Source organism: Podarcis raffonei, chromosome 2 (genome assembly GCF_027172205.1).
Source record: "Podarcis raffonei isolate rPodRaf1 chromosome 2, rPodRaf1.pri, whole genome shotgun sequence".
Lineage (NCBI taxonomy): Eukaryota > Metazoa > Chordata > Lepidosauria > Squamata > Lacertidae > Podarcis > Podarcis raffonei.
In genome coordinates, this window is record NC_070603.1 from 72,197,375 (window position 1) to 72,212,531 (window position 15,157).

A 15,157-nucleotide genomic window follows, 5' to 3' on the forward strand; every position below is an offset into this window, starting at 1 on the left:
CAGAGGCGGGAACGTCTCATTCAGACGACGCAGCGGCGGGAGAAAAGGGCGAGGAAGTAACGGCTGAAGACGGTTCTCCCCTTCATTAGGGTCTGGACGTGTCTTCGTGGATTTTGGCTTTCTTACAACGTACAGGTTGCCCGTTCCCTAAAGCCCTGGGACGGTCCTGAATTGGATTTGATATCGTGGGGAAAGAGTGTGGGTATGTTTAGTTGTGGAATCACAGAATTGTGGAGCCGGAAGGGACCCCCGAGGGTCATCTAGTCCAACCCCCTGCAATGCAGGAATCTCAACTGAAGCAGCCATGACGGGTGGCCTTCCAACCTCTGCTTAAAAACCTCCAAGGAAGGAGAGTCCACCACCACACAGGAATATTTGTAAATATATTTGAGCCACCAAAAATTAATGGGCGTTGCTATTCAAATGGCGTGTGTACAACACATCTTCTGATCGATTATGTAGTGCAGGGCTTACCTGCTCCCCCCCCCTCCATGTTTTATTGAAGTTGGCACCCCAGGTCCACCACCTTGTGAGGGAGTACTTTCTGCTGTCAAACAGCTCTTACTGTCAGAAAGTGCTTCCTGATGTTTAGTTGGACTCTTCTTTCTTGCAACTTGAGCTATTGGGGTGAGTCCTATCCTCTGTAGCAGGAGAAAACAAGCATGCACCATCTTTCATGTGACAGCCCTTTAGATATTTGAAGATGGCTATCACATCTCCTCTCCATCTCCTCCTAGCCAAACTAAACATCTCTGCACACGTTCCAGCTTGTCAACATCCAGCTTGTCAATATCCTTCTTAAACTCTGGTGCCGAGAGCTGGACCCAGTATTCCAGATGTGGTCTGACCAAGACAGAACAGAGCAGGACTTATGACTTCCCTTGATCAGGACACTATATTTCAGATTATATAGCCTGGAATTCTTTTGATATTTGAAGATGGCTGTTGCTATCCTATCTCCTCTCAAGTCTCCTCTTTTCCAGGCAAAGCATTGCCTGGAACCCCCTCAGTCATTGTTTGCTCATAAGGCTTGAGGACTTGGCTATACAGCTGCAAATAAACATTTTAAGTGTGTCATAAAGTGCAATATATGCATTTGGCACTAGATGGCGATGGAGAGCTATAGCAAATTCAATATATTTTTTTCAAAACTTTTTTTAAAAAGGATTTTCACAGTGTTTTTTTATATGCGTGTAGATTCCACCTTGGTTTCCAGACCCTTGGTTATTTTGATTATCCTCCTCTGCACACATTACAGCTTGTCAATATCCTTCTTAAATTGTGGTTCCCAGAACTGGACACAGTTTTCCAGGTGTGGTCTGACCAAGGCAGAACATTAAGATTAAGGAGAGACTTGATTGAGGGTTTGAATTATCTGAAAGTTTGTGAGGCAGAAGATGGAGCAGACTAAATACCGTATTTTTCGCACCATAGGACGCACTTTTTCCCCTCCAAAAATGAAGGGGAAATGTGTGTGCGTCCTATGGTGCGAATGCAGGCTTTCGCTGAAGCCTGGAGAGCGAGAGGCATCGGTGCACACCGACCCCTCTCGCTCTCCAGGCTTTAGGAAGCTATCCGCAAGCCTTGCGCGCCCGGCGGGAGGTCCCGACGGGCGCGCGAGGCTTGGGGCGGCAGCCTGTCGCCCGAAGCACGGGGAGCCCCCCGAGGGCTCTCCGTGCTTGGGGCGACAGGCTGCAAGCCTTGCACGCCCGGCGGGAGGTCCCGACGGGCGCGCGAGGCTTGGGGCGGCAGCCTGTCACCCGAAGCACGGGGAGCCCCCCGAGGGCTCTCCGTGCTTCGGGCGAGTGTCTGCAAGCCTTGCGCGCCCGGCGGGAGGTCCCGACGGGCGCGCGAGGCTTGGGGCGGCAGCCTGTCACCCGAAGCACGGGGAGGCCTCCGGAGGGCTCTCCGTGCTTGGGGCGACAGGCTGCAAGCCTTGCGCGCCCGGCGGGAGGTCCCGACGGGCGCGCGAGGCTTGGGGCGGCAGCCTGTCACCCGAAGCACGGGGAGCCCCCCGAGGGCTCTCCGTGCTTGGGGCGACAGGCTGCAAGCCTTGCACGCCCGGCGGGAGGTCCCGACGGGCGCGCGAGGCTTGGGGCGGCAGCCTGTCACCCGAAGCACGGGGAGCCCCCTGAGGGCTCTCCGTGCTTCGGGCGAGTGTCTGCAAGCCTTGCGCGCCCGGCGGGAGGTCCCGACGGGCGCGCGAGGCTTGGGGCGGCAGCCTGTCACCCGAAGCACGGGGAGGCCTCCGGAGGGCTCTCCGTGCTTGGGGCGACAGGCTGCAAGCCTTGCGCGCCCGGCGGGAGGTCCCGACGGGCGCGCGAGGCTTGGGGCGGCAGCCTGTCACCCGAAGCACGGGGAGCCCCCCGAGGGCTCTCCGTGCTTGGGGCGACAGGCTGCAAGCCTTGCACGCCCGGCGGGAGGTCCCGACGGGCGCGCGAGGCTTGGGGCGGCAGCCTGTCACCCGAAGCACGGGGAGCCCCCCGAGGGCTCTCCGTGCTTCGGGCGAGTGTCTGCAAGCCTTGCGCGCCCGGCGGGAGGTCCCGACGGGCGCGCGAGGCTTGGGGCGGCAGCCTGTCACCCGAAGCACGGGGAGGCCTCCGGAGGGCTCTCCGTGCTTGGGGCGACAGGCTGCAAGCCTTGCGCGCCCGGCGGGAGGTCCCGACGGGCGCGCGAGGCTTGGGGCGGCAGCCTGTCGCCCGAAGCACGGGGAGGCCTCCGGAGGGCTCTCCGTGCTTGGGGCGACAGGCTGCAAGCCTTGCGCGCCCGGCGGGAGGTCCCGACGGGCGCGCGAGGCTTGGGGCGGCAGCCTGTCGCCCGAAGCACGGGGAGGCCTCCGGAGGGCTCTCCGTGCTTGGGCGACAGGCTGCAAGCCTTGCGCGCCCGGCGGGAGGTCCCGACGGGCGCCCGAGGCTTGGGGCGGCAGCCTGTCGCCCGAAGCACGGGGAGGCCTCCGGAGGGCTCTCCGTGCTTGGGGCGACAGGCTGCAAGCCTTGCGCGCCCGGCGGGAGGTCCCGACGGGCGCCCGAGGCTTGGGGCGGCAGCCTGTCGCCCGAAGCACGGGGAGGCCTCCGGAGGGCTCTCCGTGCTTGGGGCGACAGGCTGCAAGCCTTGCGCGCCCGGCGGGAGGTCCCGACGGGCGCGCGAGGCTTGGGGCGGCAGCCTGTCGCCCGAAGCACGGGGAGGCCTCTGGAGGGCTCTCCGTGCTTGGGGCGAGTGTCTGCAAGCTTTGCGCGCCCGGCGGGAGCTCCCGCCGGGCGTGCAAGACTTGGGGCGGCAGCCTGCACCCCGAAGCATGCGGAGCCCTCCGGAGGGCGCCCCGTGCTTCGGGCAGGTGTGCGCAAGGCTTGGGGCGGCAGCCGCGGCTGGGGGGGGGAATAAATTTTTTTTATTCATTCCCCCCCCAAAAAAACGAGGTGCGTCCTATGGGCCGGTGCGCCCTATAGAACGAAAAATACGGTAAGTGGGAATTGCAGGGAAATGGGTTTTGGTTCAATAGCAGGAGGATCTAGATACTACATGTAGCAGGGCTGTTCCACAGTGAAGCAGAATGTCTTGGGATGGGAGGCGGTAGAGAGCTGGAGGTGTGTAAGCATTATGTTCTTTGTGGCTTTATTCTGTATTTTATGCTGTGAACTGTCCTGAGAACTTCAGGTGAAGGTTGCTATATAAATTTAATCAGTCATCATCATCATCATCTTGGCCCAGTAGCAAAATAGCAACCAGTGCAGGTCTCTGAGCAAAGATGTTGTGTGCTGTCAGGGTAGTCCCAGAACTTTTACTTTATGCCAGGCCTGAGCCTTGGAAGTTATGAAATAATAGAAAGGTGTGGCTCTTAGCACAGCCTGAGATTCTTTGCCTACCCAGTGATTGGTATTCAGAATCAGCACCCACATAAGCTTGGATTGAGAGAAAGACTTTCCAAGTCAGAGGCTAGGATTTGCAAACAGACTTTAGCCCCAGAACGTCTCATTTTATGAATTAAGTACTGGAAATGCCTTGCTTAATAAGGTCAGGCATGTGATCAACAGAGAAGGGCCCAGAAGGAGCTGGTGTTAATGTATAAACCAGGATTTCTCAGGCAGTAACAGAAACAGGCCAGAGCTTGTGGGGGAGCCAGCTTGCATTCCTAGGCAGCAAAAGAAAAATTAGATCAACAGAGATCTGGGCTTGCTGGTCTCGGCCCACCCGCCTTTGCTCTCTTCCCTTTTCATTGCCTTTTGGTTGGCCAGTTTTAATTATTGCACTCTCCATATTTTAGGCTTTGAGTCCTCTCTGATGCTCTGATTGATTAGTTCTACCCTTGAAGCCCAAACATGTTAAACAGCAAGGATTTTATAGGAGCTGTGTCAGGTTGGTGGCTTGAAGAAAACCACTTTTTCTCAAGGCTGAAGTCTGTCCCTGCAAAATCAATAATGGACCCCAAGGGAGAGAGGAGAGCAACGGAGGGTGGGTGGGTCTAGGGCAAATGAGCCCAAATCTCTGCTGATCTAATTTCTGATTTGCTTTGCTGGGATGTGGCATATGTGTGTGGAAAGCTTTAGATGCATATGTCACCTCTAAACTATTCTCTGTACATAGTTTGCAGGGATCTGCGTATGCCATGAATGTTGAAAATGCTAAAATACACCATCTGACTTGGAATCAACAAACCTGAGCAGGCCAAACAGGAAAGTGCATAAATGAGATTTGGTTTGGAGAGGTAAGAGCGTTTTCACACCTGACACTGGAAATGCCTTCGAGCTCATTTGCTCTTTGTAGCTTTGTGTATGGATGGAAAGTGGGAGCAATTTGCTTCTAAGTAGGTTGTGCAATGCATATGAAATTCAAATCGCCCTTCAAAAAGCTTGGACTTTGGGTTCTAGTCCAAGTTGTGAGATGGGAACGTATCCTAATCTGGAAGCAAGGGAAATCCTGGATGTACTTCTAGGCAGTGCTTTTTTCCTAGAAAAATAGGTGCCGGTACCCACCATGAAGTTGTTACAGTAAGTGCCACACTTTTTAACAACAAAAAGAGGTGCTGGTACTGAGTACTCTTGAGTACCCCCTGAAAAAAGCACTGCTTCAAAGTACAGTAATGAGCAAATTTTAGTGATTTTAAAAAGAATGACTCACAGTGTACAAAAATTCTTAAATTCTGTTCTCAAGGCTCAGATGTCCCTGTTCTGATACAGTGGTACCTCAGGTTACATACGCTTCAGGTTACACATGCTTCAGGTTACACACTCCGTTAACCCAGAAATAGTACCTAGGGTTAAGAACTTTGCTTCAGGATGAGAACAGAAATCGTGCTCCAGCAGTGCGGCGGCAGCGGGAGGCCCCATTAGCTAAAGTGGTGCTTCAGGTTAAGAACAGTTTCAGGTTAAGTACGGACCTCTGGAACGAATTAAATACTTAACCTGAGGTACCACTGTATTACATTAAGAAACAATTGGTGTTTTAGTGCTTCTGTTTCCTATTCCATCAGTTACTTCCACAATCTCTCCATGACCAGATTTGACATAGAGTACATATGCGGGTGGCGCTGTGGTCTAAACCACAGAGCCTAGGGCTTGCCGATCAGAAGGTCGGCGGTTCGAATCCCCGCAATGGGGTGAGCTCCTGTTGCTCGGTCCCAGCTCCTGCAAACCTAGCAGCTTGAAAGCACATCAAAATGCAAGTAGATAAATAGGTACCGCTCTGGCGGGAAGGTAAATGACGTTTCCGTGCTCTACTCTGGTTTGCCAGAAGCGGCTTAGTCATGCTGGCCTCATGACCCGGAAGCTGTCTGCGGACAAATGCCGGCTCCCTCAGCCAATAAAGTGAGATGAGCGCCGCAACCCCAGAGTCATCCGCGACTGGACTTAACAGTCAGGGGTCCCTTTACCTTTACCTTACATATGCGATAGAGAGGTGTGATCAGTTCTGGCTCCCTGAAAAGTAGTCCTGTTTTCAAACTTTTGTTTATCGCTTCCACACAAACAGGATATGACAAATCTGGTCTCACAGATTATGCAGACTAATAAACTGTGTCAGTACCTGCCTGGCAGAAGTGGCAAAAATTAATTTTCCACACATGTTAAAGGGAAAACTTCTGTTCCTGTTCTCTGAATTTTAAAAATATGAACTTTAATATGGACTTTCCCCAGCCAGTATTGTGCAGTAACAGAAAAGTTATTTCTTCTTGTAACTAAAGTGGTAGTTTATAACTACAAATTTCTACTTGGCGTAGTTTCTCAGCTAAGCTTAACTGTGTACAATATTGTTATTTCATGTCATGGTGGTGTTAGAGATTATTGAGTGCAGGAATGTACTCAAGAATTAATGTCTGCTAGTGGGTTTCAGGGTGCTGGAATGTAATGAAGGATGAACTGCTGTGTTTTGGGGAGACGTGGGCCATAGTAACAACTTCCAGAATGTTTTAACTTCCAGTCTGTTGCTGCAAAACAAATCTTGTGGGCACTTTAAAGAGTAACAGATTTATTGTATCATAAGCTTATTTTTTATTATAAATGTGCAAAACATCCATAAAAATATCACAAATGCACTACGTATAAACATTACCGATAAGGGTCTTGGGTTGCATAAGCTTTCACGGACTAAATAGCATGGTCACTCGTCCATGAAAGCTTATGCTACAATAAATCTGGTGCCACAAGAGTCTTTGTGGTTTTGGAATACGGGTTGTAGAATGGAGCTATTTCAGGTTTCAGAAAGAATCTGTTTTTAGCCTTGTTGGGCTGAGCACTTGAATGTGGCATTCTAAAGCATGGATACCAGTTAACTAGAATAGTGCAAAAACACCACCACAGTTTCTGCCACTCACTGATCATCCGCAGAGCACATGGCCTAATATCTAACCAACATTAAGCACTGTTGCCCCCATTGGTTTCAGTGGGAGAGATACAAATAAGCATGCACTGAATGCTTCTATTTAAATAAATGTGACTTGGAAGTTCTAAACTGTGGCTGCGCTTCAAGCTTACGTACTTCAGCCATATCTGACAGTGCTTTGGTTCTGGATAGGGCCGTGCAACCTAAAAGCATGCACCTCTTTCGACTTCTGCTCTAATCCTATGCCCACTTACCAGGGAGTAAGCCCAATTGAACTCAAAGAGACAAACTACTGAGCAGACTTGTCTAGAATTGTACTGTAATTGAGCAGGATCCACATAGGCACAGCATCTCAAGTATTTGCCTTCACCCTAGCTGAAGGACATAGAGCCACATGGGTGAAACCAGCACAAGGGAACATTCTGTGGAAGAACTCTTAGACCCGCCTCTTGAAATTCCTCTGTCAAAGGATTCACATCAATTGTCTGTGAAACTGTTTCACCTGCGTTATCTCTGCATGAGTTTTATCTGTGCCTAAATGACTCTAAGCATGATTGTTCCCACAACAAAACTTTCCAGGCGGTTTCTTTACATGCTGATGCATGTGGGATGCTTTTTCTTTCTACTCTTCTGAGAGAAGAGAGGCAAGATCTGTCTGTCTCCTATCTCTGTTCCTTCATCACCACACAGAGACACTAATAATCATGGGGCAGGAATGCATTGTGCAGACAGAGGAGGCCAGCATACACAACTGTGGTCTGCATAACAAGATTTAGTGTACTAATATGTTTTTTGAATTGTACATAAACGAAATGACCTGTCCCTGAAGACTCAGAGAAGATCCACAACAGGATCTGGAATACTTTGAAATCGTACATTGTTTAATTCAGGGGTTGGAGGCTAGTGAGGCTTTCCCCCCCCTCCCCCAAGAGGGAACTGGCAAAGCTGGCTGAAGTGGGACATGGTTTAAAGGAAACTGCTGGGCTGGATCAGTCTGATTATCCATCTCGCCCAAATCCTGTCTCTAGGGCCTTGTACTCATGAACTGTAGCAGTTAGTGGTAAGGAAACACAACATCTGTGCTATTTGAAGTTGGGGAAGGCTGACCATGTAAATGCTCAAGCCTGCTTATTACAGTGATGTAATAACTTATCTTGTTTCACAGCAGCTAACCACTAGCATGCAATAAAATCAACAGGTCACCTAGATACTTACTTGGGAGTAACCCCCATTGAACTAAAAAATCATTCTGTCTGCAAGTCTGTTTAGAAATGGAAACATACAATGGCCGCTGAACCTTTCACTATACACTATACACCTTTGTTGCCTATAGGTAAAGGGACCCCTGACCATTAGGTCCAGTCGTGACCGACTCTGGGGTTGCGGCACTCATCTCGCTTTATTGGCCGAGGGAGCCGGCGTACAGCTTCTGGGTCATGTGGCCAGCATGACTAAGCTGCTTCTGGCAAACCAGAGCAGTGCACAGAAACACCGTTTAGCTTCCCGCCGGAGCGGTACCTATTTATCTACTTGCACTTTGATGTGCTTCCGAACTGCTAGGTTGGCTGGAGCAGGGACCATGCAACGGGAGCTCACTCCGTCTCAGGGATTTGAACCACCAACCTTCTGATCTGCAAGTCCTGGGCTCTGTGGTTTCACCCACAGCACCACCCACATCCCTTGTTGCCTATAAGACTCTGTTAAATTGTTGCCTATGGGCAGCACCAGATTTAGTGTGGTGCTGGTAGCTCTCCTGCACAGGGGGCCAAGCTGAGAAGGTGCAAAATTGAGAAGATCCATTTGGGGGCACCAAATTTTGGACAGGGTGCCATATTACAGAAGATCAACAAGGTCCGCTCTGCTGTGGGGGTACATGAAGTTATCTGTGTGAATGAGGATATAGGTCAAGAGAAGAAAGTGAGGAATAAACAAACATGGAGGAAATGGGAAGTTCCTATATCCTTGCCATCTTCAACATATTGTGTATATTATTATTATTATTATTTAAATGACCACGACAAACATGCACATCAGCATGGGGAAGTTTGTGATGCTGTCATGTCATTTGGCTATGCTACATAGGTTATGCTACGTTTGGACTAATCAGCACACAGGTCTGCTATATGGGGAGAGATTCTCCAAGCTCCACTTATCTATCTTTAGTTGGTCCTGACCTTGGCTGTGTGTTTTGCTCAGAGAAGAAGACAGGAGACTTTCACACCGGAACAGGCTACCCACAGCCTAAACAACACACAGGAGCCAAGACAGCAAGAGGGTGAAGTGCTGGGAAGTGTTTACATCTCCCTGCTCCAGAGAGTATGACCTCACTAACTATTCTAAATACGGGAGATAAGGCACTGCTGCTGTTGCTCACCCTTCTCTCAGATAAAATAAGCTGGTGCATGAGGCACCAGAGCATTTCTTGAAGGGTACAGGAATACTAGACCAAAATGCTGCTTTAAATAATTGTTCATAATGGAAAAGACAAACAGGTTGGCTTTCAAGAGTTTCCCCCACCCACTTGTCCTCATTTTCCTCAAGTGCTGTCAGCTTCCATGAGCTTTTCAATGCTGCCACAAGTGCCCAAATAATAATAAAAAAAGCTTCCATATAAGAACATCCCTCTGGGCTGCTTGCCAAAGGCGACCAATGACAGGGCCTGCAAGGAAGGATGACCCAACAAACCACTAACATGACTGACTGCCAGCATGTGGGTTTCATGACCAGCACCGCTGTGACGGAAACCCATCCCCCAGGCAGACTGCCAAGTTGAAGAACAGGCTCAGCTGCTTAGAAAAGGGCTCATTTATTTTGTTCACAAATGCGTTCTTAAACTATGGGTTTTTATGAAGTGAATGTAAGCTGCCTTGAGAATTTCCTGCTGAAAGGTAGGATACACAACTGAAATTAAGTAAAGATAAATATCTTGCCCACTGCGTCTCTGGCGTCACATCCGCACCACATTTAAAACACATGGCTTCCCCCCAAGTATCCTGGAAACTAGCTTGCCCCTTACCAAGCTACAATTCCCAGCACCCTTAACAAACTACAGCTCCCATTACTACCAAGACTAATGATAGCGGATAATAGTTACGTATTTTGTTCCTACAACTGTATTGTGTGGAAAGCCGTTATTACTCCTGTTTTACAAGTAGGAAATAAATACTGAAGTATAACAATGGGATGAAGGCTACTCCAGTGGGCTCTTCTTTCCTTCCCAGGGCAGATGTAAATCTTTATTCATATCCTAAAAGAGATTGGTCAGAAGGGAGTTTCAGTCTCGAGGACCAGTTACCACTTCAGTTTTTTGCAGAGCACTGCTGGTAGAAAACAGAGTTCATGCTGTTTATGTTTATCATGCTAGAAAGCATAAAATCAGTGTTAAGTACGATTGATTCCCAATGGAGAGGGAGGCTTCCAGATGAGAGCCTCACATCACAAATGGTTCATTCAGTTCTGATTTCGCTGTATGTGCAATTGGAATATTAGCTTTCAACACATTTCTGTGTTTCAGTCTTGGATATTCATTGTTATTCTGCTGACTGCTGTCCACACCAGTGGGAGGAGCCTGACGGAATGTGTACAGAGGTGTGGAGGGTGGGGCTATTCCTATACCTCACTCACTCCTCTTTTGTCCTTCACTGCCTTTTTCTGGACCACGCATGTATGCATGTCTGCAGATATTTCTGTACTAGTGCATACACTTATTTATTTATTTATTTATTTATTTATTTATTTATTTAATTTATGTTTCCCATGCTTTCAGGGAGGAAATATCCATATTAGTTTTTTTCTTTTTAAAAATATTTAATACTGTGGTTTTGCACAAAGGTGATATTTTCCCAAGGCTTGCCCAAAAATAATAAAGAGGCCTTGCACAACATCTTGGTATTTTCAATTTAACGAAAATTAAGTCCCACTGTACGTACTGTAGTCCTACTCCCTGAGGTAATCCCCCATGCATACCTTACCAAGGACTTGTGAGAGCAGCTCTTTCTGACCAGGTTGCTAAAGTTCAAACATGCCTCTAGTACACAACAGTTGTTGAGAAGAAGCATATTCATATATTTTGGGCTCCTGGAAACAAATGGCTAGGTGTGCTCCTAGGCGAGCCCTTGGAAGCAGGGGTGTGGCATTAGAGCCAACCACCAAAATGTCACAATAAGTGTGACAAACGACACACACACACACGTGTGCTAATGAGCTTCCACGCTAGCAGTGACTGCAAATGTATAACAAGCTTGTTTTTACTCATCAGATTTTCCATGGTAAGAGGAAATTCCAGATTAAATATATAAAAAGTAGGGGCCAGCATTTGATCATTCATTACAGTGTTGTTTGGATGATGAAAAAATATTACATGCATGAGCAGCACTGATTTCACAATAAACATCCATCTGGAAGCACCTTAGATATGGGAGTCTCTCTTTTGAAATCCCAGAATAACATTACTTTCCATCTTCCACAGCTTTATCTCAAACAGCTGAGAAAGTCACTTTTGCTGTTTACAGAGAGAAGACTAGAGTTTGTTATTTAAGAGCTGAGAAGAGCCTTCTCAGTGGTGCCCTCTCCTCAGTTTATGGAATCTCTACCAAGAGAGGCTTGCCTGGTGTCTACGCTGTTGTTACTAATCACTTTAAAAACAAAGAACAAACTCGTCTACTTTTTTTTAAAAAAAGCATATAGTGATGGCCTTTTTTGTGCCAGGCGAAGACGTCAGGAGAAATTCAACATCACCCTGTTACAAATGTCCCATCAGTGCAAACATTTCTGCTTGCCCAACAAAACAATCTCCCCTTTTCTACCCCCTCACAATGTTCTGGGGTTTCTCTCAACTCCCCTCAAAAAGGGGAGCAGTAGAGTGGAAGTCCTAGTGCAGGCTTCTGCAGTTAGTTGAATCTGGCCTTTCTATTATTCCAAGCAGTGCCATAACTACAGGGGAGGTTGCTGGGTTTTTTTGCCCCGGGCAAAGCCTCCAGAGGGTCACCACTGAGGCTCCCAGCCTCTCTGTATGTGTATACAAATGTGTGGGGTGTGTGTGTCCCAAACTGGGTCTTGGACCCGGTTAAAATAAAGCCTAGTTTCTTTTCTTTTTTAAAAGATATTTATTGAGATTTTACAAAAACATAAGTTTACAAAATAGAAAAAGGTCATATAAAAAGAAAAAGATACAAAAAAGAGAACATAGAAAAATACATTAAAAAGAAAAAAGAAGAGTAAAAATACAAAAGACAAATAACTAAAAAAGAATTAAAAACAAATCCGGTTTTTGTAACTTTAAACTCCTTAGCTTATTTCCTTGGCCTCCTCACACCTCCCCTTTTTGTATTCCCATTTAAATAATCAAATCAGCAAATCCTTACCCTCTTTCGTTTATCTTAACTCTGTATCTTAACATATTATAACTCTATATTTTCATCCATTATCAATTCATTTTTGCATATTCTTATTAACTTTGTTGCTAATGCCACTTATTTTCAATCCAACATCATTTTAACATTCATTAATTTTACAGTGTTTCTGAAGATAGTCTTTAAATTTCTTCCAGTCTTCTTCAACCAACACTTCTCCCAGGTCTCGGATTCTGCCAGTCATTTCCGCCAATTCCATATAATCCATCACCTTCATCTGCCACTCTTCCAGGGTGGGTAACTCTTGTGTCTTCCAATACCTTGCAATAAGTATTCTTGCTGCTGTTGTTGCATACATAAAGAAAGTTCTATCCTTCTTTGGCACCAATTGGCCGACTATGTCCAGGAGAAAGGCCTCTGGTTTCTTCAGGAAGGTATATTTAAATACCTTTTTCATTTCATTATAGATCATCTCCCAGAAAGCCTTAATCTTTGGGCACGTTCACCAAAGGTGAAAGAATGTACCTTCATTTTCTTTGCATTTCCAACATTTATTATCGGGCAAATGATAGATTTTTGCAAGCTTGACTGGTGTCATGTACCACCTGTATATCATTTTCATAATATTCTCTCTTAAGGCATTACATGCCATAAATTTCATACCGGTGGTCCACACCTGTTCCCAGTCAGCAAACATAATGTTATGACCAATATCTTGTGCCCATTTGATCATAGCAGATTTAACCGTTTCATCCTGCGTATTCCATTTTAACAGCAAGTTATACATTCTTGAAAGTATCTTAGTTTTGGGATCTAACAGTTCTGTTTCCAATTTTGATTTTTCCACCTGGAAGCCAATTTTTTAATCCAAATTATAGGCCTCTCTTATTTGATAATAATGAAGCCAGTCTCGCACTTTGTCTTTTAGTTTCTCAAAACTCTGCAATTTCAATTTGTCTCCTTCTTGTTCCAATATTTCCCAATATTTCGAAAATAAAGCCTAGTTTCACCCCTGCTTCCAGGTCTTTTTAACATTATTTTATCACTCTTTCATTCTGAATTAACATTATGTCAGACTGATACGGATCTTTTCCCTGCTTTTATTGCGGTTGTGTTGCTCTCAGCTCTACTTTTTAGCTGTCCATTTGACTAGGTAATTTTGAGCGTAGCTGTAGGGTTTTAAAAAAATCTATACTGTTTCTAAATTTAATTATGATATGTTCACTGTGTTTTTGCCTTTTATAATCTGCTTGAAACTTTTATTGCCCAGAGGACCTATAATTAATAGGATGTAAATAATAAATACAAAAACAAATGAATAATACAAATACAAATAAAGAGTGATATCATCAGCTGAGCTGGCCGTATAATATGCCCTTGCGCCACCACATCATCGATATTGGCTGAAGTGAGGTCAGTGCAGAGGTTGCCTGGTGTCCTCTTGGCTCTGCTGATAACAGGCAGAAAGGTGGAGAGCACGAAGCACCAGTTGCCTGAAGCTGGACAGCACTTGCTATTCTTGGCTGCACTGGCTGGAAAATTGGAAGCTTCAAAAGAATTTTGTTTTCATTTGTTTGGGAGGCAGCCAAGCATCTGGGAGGCAGCTGAGGAGGAAGAGTGTAAGTGGAGGGAAACCTGTGCAGTTTACTATTTATCTATCAGATATGAATCTCATACTGGCTTTCTCCAGGTGTTGCAATCTATCTCTTCCTATCTCTTGGCCTGGAGCTTCAAGGTGTGCTTGTGCTGTCTCCTGTACCTCAACACATCTCCCTTTCTCTCTTTTCCTTTTTTGGGGCATCTAGTGACCTGTACACTGCATCAGTTCCCACCTGTATGTACCTGTAGATGCAGCATACCCTCCCAACCATTCTAATTATTATTTACAGTATTTACAATATTACATAGAGGATAAGTCTGTCAATGGCTACTAGCCTGCACATTGTGCCTCCACAGCAGGAGGCAGCAATGCTTCTGAATACCAGATTCTGGGAACCACGGGAGGGGAAATTGCTCTTGTGTTCTGGTACTGCTTGCTGGTTTCCCACAAGCATCTGGTTGGCCACTGTGAGAACAAGCAGTCCATAAAGGACTGCTGCTGCTGCTGACCAGGACTGCCTACTGGGAGCCTGAAGGGCCCTGCCCTGCCTCTCTCCACCTGGCTTGGACAGGGGCCTGACAGGCTCCATAAAGGACTGCTGCTGCTGCTGCTGCTGCTGCTGCTCGACAGAGAGGGCTCCTTTTTAAAATTGTTTTTCTTTTTTATCTATGTCATTTTAAATTGTAATTGATATTAATGTTGTATTTTTCATTTTAGATTTTATGATTTATGTGGAAATAGTTTTCTATTTGGTTGTGTACCTTTTGATGTGTTTTATTTATTTTTTATGACTTTTGTTATGTTAGCAATTATGTAAATCTTGTCATGTTGTAAGCCGCCTTGAGCATTGTTTTAACTATGGAAAGGCGGCATACAAATAAAATGGTGATGATGATGATGATGGGTCACTGGCCTGATCCAGCAGGCCATTCTTATATTCTTAATAATCATTTTTTTTATAAGATATTTATTAAGATTTTTTATAATATCACAATACAATAAAAAAGAAAAAACAGAATAACAAAAATACAGAATAACAAAACTTTTTAAAAAAGAAAAACACAGATACATTTTCAATTACTTATTTTCTTTTAACTTGTTTCCCGGACCTCCTCATACCTCCCTTTTTTGTATTCCACCCCAAATTGTTAGTTCAGCAAATCCTTACCATTATATTATTACCTATTTATAATCCTTTTTTTTTTCATATCTCTTAAAGCATTACAGCTGGAAACCACTTAATTTCAATCCAACATCATTCTAACACTCATTAATTTTGGTTGGTTGGTTATTCTTAATAATCATTATCCAATGAACTCTAGGCAGTATATAATATATGCCCCCTTTATACCTCAATGCAACCCTATTAACCTTTGTGGTAGGTTAAGTTGAG

General features: G+C 46.1%; 1 long non-coding RNA gene across 1 annotated transcript; it reads left to right on the top strand.

Moving 5' to 3' along the window:
• The first annotated feature begins 22 nt into the window (after positions 1-22).
• On the top strand, positions 23-10,026 carry LOC128408140 (uncharacterized). Its single transcript, XR_008328983.1, has 3 exons — positions 23-202; positions 4,582-4,702; positions 9,012-10,026. It is a non-coding gene; the product is annotated as an uncharacterized LOC128408140 (long non-coding RNA).
• Positions 10,027-15,157: the final 5,131 nt, after the last annotated feature.